The sequence below is a fragment of the Glycine soja genome, chromosome 4 (assembly GCF_004193775.1).
Source record: "Glycine soja cultivar W05 chromosome 4, ASM419377v2, whole genome shotgun sequence".
Classification (NCBI taxonomy): Eukaryota; Viridiplantae; Streptophyta; class Magnoliopsida; order Fabales; family Fabaceae; genus Glycine; species Glycine soja.
The window spans coordinates 44595187-44604898 of NC_041005.1; the positions used below are offsets into that span (position 1 = coordinate 44595187).

The 9712-nt window shown below is 30.9% G+C and overlaps 1 pseudogene; it reads left to right on the forward strand.

Moving 5' to 3' along the window:
• Positions 1–513: 513 nt before the first annotated feature.
• Positions 514–5555, forward strand: LOC114410861 (annotated as a pseudogene).
• Positions 5556–9712: the final 4157 nt, after the last annotated feature.

Below are 9712 nucleotides of genomic sequence, written 5' to 3' on the forward strand. Positions count from 1 at the left end.
AACGGAGGAAACATAGAAAACACATTTTGCAAGAAAGAAGACAAAACTTTGCCACTCCAAATCCAGATTTACATAGTGGTAACAATACATTCAAATATTCTTTTAATTTGTACTTATTTTATAAATATTTATGCATGTATCACAATTATTGGTGCAGAAAAGCGTAGACGTACCTCACCATGTGAAACACACCCTTTTGTAGACAGTTCGTTACCACATACACAGTCTACACCATTATCAGAAAGCACTTTGACTGCGAATCAGAAACAATAAGATTTTACAGGGCAATTTGAAACTCGACCAAAAAATTTTGTGAATTCACGTACCATCAATGCATCTTCGATACAGAGGAATTTGTTGTCCAAGTTTGGGAAAGAGAATATAACTATGTCAACCCTTAATTCATGACCATGTACTGCACCACATACAACTACAGGTTGTCGACCTACTCAGATTGGGATGACTTCTCAACATATAAATTCAGGAAGATACACAATATTCAATTCCAAACTAATGGAGCACATCTCGGATGACACTGATGACGAACTCGATATAACACAGGGAGACATTATTACAAGTAATATGTTGTTATGTTAATTACAACATTTTTAAATATTCAACTATTTGTATTTAATTGCTGACTATGTATGTGCTATATAGATTATTCATTTGACGACATAGCAACTGAGGATTTTTCTCATACCGATTATGATGGCAATCTAGAAGCACCATATGACAATGAAAATACCGGTTTTTACATTCACTGTCCAAATTATGTTGTATTGTCCTTCATTACCTTTGACAATGTAATACCATGTCTAAATTTCTGCATTTACATGTAGGTGCAAATTACAAGGATATTGGAGATCCTATTTGGCAATGCAAGCAATGTAAAACGAAGATGTGGTATCATGAGAGGATTAACAAAGATAAATAGACAAAAAACCCAAAGTTTTCATTATGTTGTGGTGATGGTAAAATACAACTGCCAATACTACATGATGCTCCGCAACCCTTGCGGCAACTACTCTTTGACAGCAGAGACTCACAAGTAAAGAAATTCCAGCAAAACATACGTTTATACAACCTAATGTTTGCATTCACATCTCCTGGTGTCAAAGTAGACACATCCTATAATACTGGAAGAGGTCCTCCTACATTGCGCATACATGGTCAATCGCATCACCTTATTGGAAGCCTCCTACCTATGCCGGATAACTCACCAAAGTTTGCACAACTATATATTTATGACACGGAGAACGAAGTCAACAATAGGCTTTCACAATACCCGTAAGTGTAAACATTCGATTAATCTAATGTCACCTTTATAATTATTTAAATTTAAATTTATATATTTTTTTAAGAATGGTTACCGTTAACAATTGTCTATGTCCAGTATCAAAAATAATGTTGATGAAGACATTATAATTGGTATCAAGAATATGCTAGATACCCACAATCCATATGCACAAAAATTCAGAATGGCAAGGGATAAACTAGACTCTTCTGTAGTGTGTGACCTGAAACTAAAGCTCATTAGTGACAGGCAAACTGATGACAGATTATATAATTTGCCAAATGCTTCTGAAGTGGCTGCTTTAATTGTTGGTACAAATAACAGAGATATCATCATTGAGAAGCAAACAGGCATGCTGCAAAGAATAAATGAACTTCATCCTGCATATTTACCTTTGCAATATCCTCTTTTGTACCCACACGATGAAGATGGCTACAGACCAAACATTCTTCATAAGGATCATCCGCATAGCCATGCTGCAAAGAGGAACAAAGTTACCATGCGTGAGTATTTTTGTTACATGATGCAATCAAGGGATAATGAAGCACAAACAATACTTTATTCAAGAAGATTGTTTCACCAATGGGTTGTTGATGGGTATTGTATGATTGAGTCTCAAAAACTAAACTATGTTAGACAACATCAACAAGAACTCCAAGTTGACAAGTACATCAATTTAAATGACTGTAATAATCAGCCCTTAACCCAAGGCAATGAAAAAGGCAAGAGAATTATACTACCAAGTTCGTTCGTTGGTAGTCAGAGATATATGGAACAATTGTATTTTGATGGGATGACAATTTGTGCCCATGTTGGATTTCCTGATCTATTCTCGACATTAACGTGTAATCCAGCATGGCCAGAAATACAACGACAAGTTGCAAAGTCAAATCTTACAGCTCATGATTGCCCTGATGTTGTGTCACGGGTATTCAAAATGAAACTAAACCAGTTGATGCATGATCTTAAGAGTGGACATGTATTTGGTCCCATTCTTGCATGTAAGTAATTACCACCTACATCAAATTTTGCTTACATTCCAATTTTACAATTATACTTAGAATTATACATTATTAATCATGCTACTGATATTTTATTTGTAATACAGTTGTTTACACCATTGAGTGGCAAAAAAGAGGATTGTCTCATGCTCATATCTTAATCTTTTTGCATCCTTCAAATAAGTATCCAAATCTAGAAGACATTGACAACATAATTTCTGCTGAAATACCAAACAAGGACACAGATCCAGAATTGTATCAAATTGTCTCCAACCACATGATGCATGGTCCATGTGGACTAGCCAATAAAAGGGAACCATGTATGGCCAATGGCAAGTGTTTCAGGTTTTTCCCAAAAAAGTTTCAGCCAGCCACAATTGTTGACCAAGATGGTTTTCCTGTTTATAGAAGAAGAGACACCAGACAGACTGTGCAAAAGCAGAGTGTTTATCTCGATAATCAATTTGTTGTCCCATATAGTCCACATTTGCTACTCAAATATAGAACACACCTAAATGTGGAATGGTGCAATCAAAGTACCTCAATAAAATATTTGTTTAAGTACATCAACAAAGGATCTGATCGGATTACAGCAGCTATTGTCAATGACCAAAACCAGGATGGCACACACAATCAGGTTCATGATGAAATTAAACATTATCTTGAGTATCGGTATGTGTCCATCATCTTCTCATTAAATGCATTTCTTCTATAGACAAAAAACCCTTTGTTACGAACTAATTAATAATTACTACAAATTATGTGTTCATATTTTATTTTTCATTCTCCAGGTATGTGTCGGCTCCTGAAGCATGTTGGAAGATTTTCGCATTCCCAATGCATGGGCGTGCACCAGCAGTTGAACGCCTTTATTTCCACCTAGAAAATCAACAACCTGTTTACTGGAAAGATAGTCAAGAAATTGGCACAGTACTGGCTAAGAGTACAATCAAAGAATCAATGTTCACAGCTTGGATGGATTCTAATAAAATATACCATCATGGACGAGATCTTACTTATGCTGATTATGTGTCCAAATTTGTTTATGATGTACGAAAAAGATGCTGGAAACCAAGGAAACAAGGAAATACTATTGGCAGGCTGATTTGGGTGCCCCCTTCCAGTGGAGAGTTGTTCTACATGAGGATGATGCTTTCCTTTGCTAAAGGATCACAATGTTACGAAGATATTAGAACAGTAGAAAATGTTGTCTATCATACATTCAGAGAAGCATGCTTTGCAAAAGGTTTTATAGGAAGTGATCAAGAATTTGTTGGTGCCTTACGAGAAGCAAACACTTGGGGAACTCCACACTATCTTAGGAAGTTATTTGTGAAGCTGCTATTTATGAATACCATGGATAGGCCAGAATATGTGTGGAAACAAACTTGGCAATGGATGGCAGATGATATTGTATTTAATCATAGAAGACAAGGTAATTTCATAAATCCTAAATAAATACGTATCAATCATAGCAAAAAACTCACTAACTGACAATGTCATTTTTTACTATTCATAGGCATCCAACTAACAAACAAAGAAAAAATGCATCTTTGTTTAACGGAAATTCAAAACCTCTTGCAAGCCAACAGGAAAAGCCTACGAGATTTTCCTTCAATGCCATACCCACTAGGATATGCCGCCAACCCGCACCAAAATAATCTCATCTACAATGAACTGACTTACAACAGGGACATATTGGTCGCCGAATTTGACAAATGCTACCAGTCGCTAACAGGTATTTACAAAAATTTTTACTTTTTACTAACACAATATGAATGCCCAACAATCCACACTAATAATAAATCATTCATACATTACTAAATGCAGATGAGCAGGCTTCTATTTTTAATAAGATTATGCATGTGGTTGCAACTCAATCAGGTGGAGTTTATTTTCTATATGGATATGGTGGCACAGGCAAGACATTTGTGTGGAAAACTTTATCATCTGCTATACGCTCTACTGGCGGCATTGTTTTAACAGTAGCTTCAAGTGGGATTGCCTCAATACTATTGCCTGGCGGTAGAACAACACATTCTAAGTTTGCTATTCCTGTCCCTGCAACAAAAAATTCTACATGCAATATCCATCAAGGGAGTGATTTGGCTGAATTGTTCCATATCACAAAACTCATCATATGGGATGAAGCTCCAATGTGTCACAGATACAGTATTGAGGCCCTTGATAAAAGTTTACAGGATATCATGCACAACGACAATCCTTTTGGAGGAAAGGTCATTGTTTTTGGTGGTGATTTCCGTCAAATTCTACCTGTTGTGCCAAGAGGTAATCGTTCTGACATTGTCTATGCAACTCTAAATTCATCTTATATTTGGAACCATTGTCAAATTCTAAAGCTGACAAAAAATATGCGGTTGCAATCAAATCCTACTGACCATTCCAACTTGGATGAACTAAAACAATTTTCTGAGTGGTTACTAGACATAGGTGATGGTAAACTTGCAGAACCAAATGATGGTTATGGTGAAATCACCATCCCATATGAGTTTCTTATCAAGGACTTTCAAGATCCTATCCAGGCAATTGTTGAAGCAACATATCCAAACTTATTACACAACTCCAGCAATGGGGATTTCTTGCAAAAAAGAGTTGTCTTTGCCTCTACAAAAGATGTTGTTGATAAAATAAATGACTATGTCCTGTCTTTGATTCCTGGTGAGGAGAAAGAGTATTGTAGTGCTGATTCTGTTGACAAATCAGATGAACTACTCAGTCCTGCATTTGGAGTACTAACAGCTGAATTTCTAAACTCATTGAAGACATCAGGCATACCAAATCACAAGCTCAGAATCAAGGTTGGTACGCCTATCATCCTACTACGAAATTTGGACCAAGCTTATGGGTTATGCAACGGAACTAGGCTTATTGTTACAAGACTTGGTTCAAGTGTTGTTGAAGCGGAGATTATTACTGGGCCTAACATAGGTCATAGAACATACATACCAAGAATGAATCTTTCTCCTTCTGATTCACCATGGCCATTCAAGCTAATTAGAAGACAATTTCCATTCATGGTTTCATTTGCAATGACAATTAACAAATCTCAGGGACAATCGTTGGCACATGTTGGATTGTATTTGCCAACCCCAGTTTTTTCTCATGGCCAGTTATATGTTGCACTTTCACGAGTTCAAAGCAAAAAAGGGCTCCACATTCTTATTCATGATAATCAAGGCACTCCCAAAAATACTACCATTAATATAGTATACAAAGAAGTTTTTGCAAACTTATAAACATGGTATGCTTCCCAAATCCTTTTTTTTTCATGTACATTTTCATTATTAAAATTCATTTTCTATCAAACACTAATTGTTCGTTTCATCTTCACTTTGTCAATTTCCGATTATATGATTACAATATACTATGCTTATTAGTATACCATTTCTTATATTGCAGTATACATCAACACTATGTTGTATAGTCTCCCACTCCGTAGAAGATGTTACCATCATAATCTTTCCAGCACCATCAAAAACATTCTATCATACAATCAGGTTAGTTTCAAATACATTCCTAAATTAATGCTTTCGTTTCCCTACATATATTTCAATATTATTATCGTCCCATTAAATAAAATTTTCAAACATTATACATATATTTTGACATACTTCACATTTATCAATATTCAAATAGAAGTATGAGCTCGTGCATCAACACGGGCGTCTCTCTAGTATATAGAATAACTTAATATTGATTTAAATTATTTTATTGGACAATCAATTAAAATAATGTAAGTTTATGTTTCATAATAGTAAAATATACTTGTGTTTTATTTGTGCAAATTAAAAAAACACCAATAACAATTCTTTATTAATTGCATTCACATAAAATTTACTTTTAACGATCATTACTATATTTTAAAATATACTGGATCAACCAAAAAAAGATTCTTTACTTCATGTATTTTCATAATCAGATATTTTTCACATTTTTTTATTAACAAAATATATATTATATCAATTTAAACGATTGTTAAACCTATTATATAAAATTCAAAAAATAAAATAAATATAAAATATGAATTAATTAAATTATTTAAAAAAATGAAAATGAAAAGTGTCATGTGACATCGCACATAGGATATATATATATATATATATATATATATATATATATATATATATATATATATATATATATATAAAAGATTAATTAGAGAATAATTATAATTTTTTTAAAATTTACTACAAATTAGCTAGGATTATTTTTCTTAGTTAATTAACTACTCATTTCTTGCTACCACCCATATTATAGTAATTTGTAGTTAATTATTTTTACTAGTGATTAACTATAAATTAACTACTAATTTTGTTGTAGTTAATTTCACAAATTATTGTAGTGATCTTCACCTTTATGTCTTATGATCTATGTGACAACGAACCCTTGACCCAAATTCATCTCTTTTATTGACACGATATTTTTTGTATCTTCATTTTTAGACATCAGATATTTTTTTATCTTCAAATTTAACTTCATGTCTTCGATTATATACGATCTCTTGGACATAAACTTTGAAATCTCGAGTATTTGATTACTCCAACGGGAGCCAACTTCGATCTTCTATTCATAAGCTCGAAAAAAAAAATGAAATTTAGCCAATGTCAAAATGATGAAGAGGAATGAAATTACACTAAAGATTGATAAATTGTTAGTTAGTTAAAATTACTTTTAGTTCCCCTATAATATTTAATTCCCAATTTTGATTTTTTTTAAGACATTTAGTTTTTTTTAAAAAAAATTAGTATTTATGTAACAAGAGATTACATAGAGTAAAACATAAAGATAAATAACCATTTTTATTCATGAATTTGTTAAGAACTTAAAGTTAGGTCAATAATGCAAAATTAAAATTTTATTTTTGAATTTGTAAAAAGTACAATAAATTAATCCTATGTTATTTTTTTCTTTAACTAAGAATGATGGTACATATGTGATACTTTCATTGATGATGTGACAATTGACTATTGTCTCATGTCATATATATGATTGTCACATGTTAAAAAATTCACCTTTGTATTTGGTTTTTAAACATAAAAATTTACGGTCATTTTTGTCTCTAAAGTTAATCATTGATATTTTGTTTCTTGAACTTAAGTATGCATTGTCATTTTGGTTCCGGGAAGTAGTTTTGAATTTTTAATTAAGTGTCACACTACATATAAATTGTTAGCATAATGATAATAAAATGACATTTATTTATAGTGATAACAATTATTTATGATGATGAAAATTGAATGAAAAATAATTATTATGTATAGAAATAAAAAATATTATATTTTATATTTGAAATCATTATTAATTTGTTTATAATATTTTATTAAGATAAAATTCTAATAAATAATATTATGACAATGACTAACAACAATATAACTAAATTGAAAATAAATAAACATATGAATATTAAATTAATTTTTATAAGAATCAAATTAAAAATATACATTATGTAAATATATAGATATTAACAACTAATTTATTTTTGAAAATAGATAATTTTATTTGAATAAATTTAAGACGAAATTAGATATTTTTGTTTTTTTTTTTACTTTTTGTTTATTTAGTATACTCCAACATTATTAATATAACGGGTGAATTATATTTTATATCCAATTTTGTAAGTTGTGTATATTGTTGTTAATCTTGAAAATTGTACTTACTCCTCGAAAGGAATATTTATATTTTTATACCAAATTGAGTAATTTTCACTAAATAATTATATTAACAAATAAATGTTTAAAGATGATGCATAAAAATCATTCTTGCTTTTTTAATCAAATAAATAAGTTTATAATTTTTAACTTATCAAATAATTTTTTAATACTTAATACATATAATAATAATAATTTCGAGGAAGATATCCATAGATAATTATAATAATGTCATATTATCGTTTGTAAGATAATTTGTAAGTAGAGTTTATAATAATGTTTTCGATTAAAAAATTAATTTTGATAATTATTATACTTCGATTGTAATTTCAATAGTAATGGGAAAAAGAGATTAGAAAAATAATTTTTTTAAAAAGAAATAAAAATTAAAAAAAGTAAAAGATTTTTTTAAAAATACAATAAAATAAAGAGATATAAATTCATAAAAAATGACCCATCGTATTTGCTATTTGACATTATAAGGATCAAAATGTATTTTAGTCTAAATTATTTTAAATGATAGTAGGATAGTAAGACATCACCCTATTTGTTGTTTGGCATCAATTCTCGACGCCCTTTACTTATTCATCACAAAGTTTAATCTATGCCATGCTATCATGTAATAAACTTATAAAGCATTAAAAATGTAATGAATGATCCAGCACAAGTAAAAGTTTTGCGCGTTCTTCTTATTATAATTCTTCAAATCAAGGGTTTATTTTAATTTGCTCAGGTTGTTAATTACGAAACTTTCAGATTTTTGTTATTCACATTATAATTTTTTTTTTATTCAAGAAAGCTTCAGATTGATTTCATCATAACTTTTATCAATTCAATTCAGCGTCACCAATAAATGACTATATAAATTTTCTCCCGTGCTTTTCTTCAGCATATTCATTAATCCCTAAAAGGCTATAATCATAATTCACACTTATAATTAATAAATATTATTCAAATGCTTAGAGTGCATGGTTGATATCACCATGGCATTGCAAAATGACATCACACAGAGAATGAGGGAGGTTGTCACCCAATCAGATTATGCCACGTTATCATGTGACAAAATAGCCATGTGGGTGGTGAACATGACACACCACTGCAAGCCCACAGAAGCAGTGCCATCCACCACGACCCCTCATATATCACCAATCTTCATATGATCTTTTCGTAATCTTTTTTTTATTATTTTGGGCCAAGTATAGCCACTTTCTTTTATTTTGTCTTTTACACGTAAATTAGACCCTTAAACGAGAGAATTATGATGCTTTTGAATGATTCCCTCTGAAACTACATGTGAACAAAGTGGTTGTATTTGTCAACTTCGTCATCCATCCGCACATGACGAAACGCAAACATTTGCTTCCTGTTGATTGTACATAAAAATCGAATATATTATTACTTCAAATTTTTCTTCCAGAAACATAGCCCCCACTTGTATTATTTTTGTGTGTTTGGAAATCTCACTCTGGTCTCCATTAGTTGACTTTGTTTTACTTGTGGAACAAGTTAATTAATTGCATATAAATGGCCAACTTAATATTTATATATTTGAAAAATAGCAGTCACAAAAGATTTGATGAGGTTTAATCAAATTTTAAAGCTCAAACTTCAGCTTGTACGAAACATTAAGCACCACGGACTGCTGTGTATTTCATATTAAATTTTATTTTCTATTAAAGTTTAGCAACTAACCTAAAATAACTAGATAAGTATATATTTTGTCAAACACTTATTATTTCTTTTTC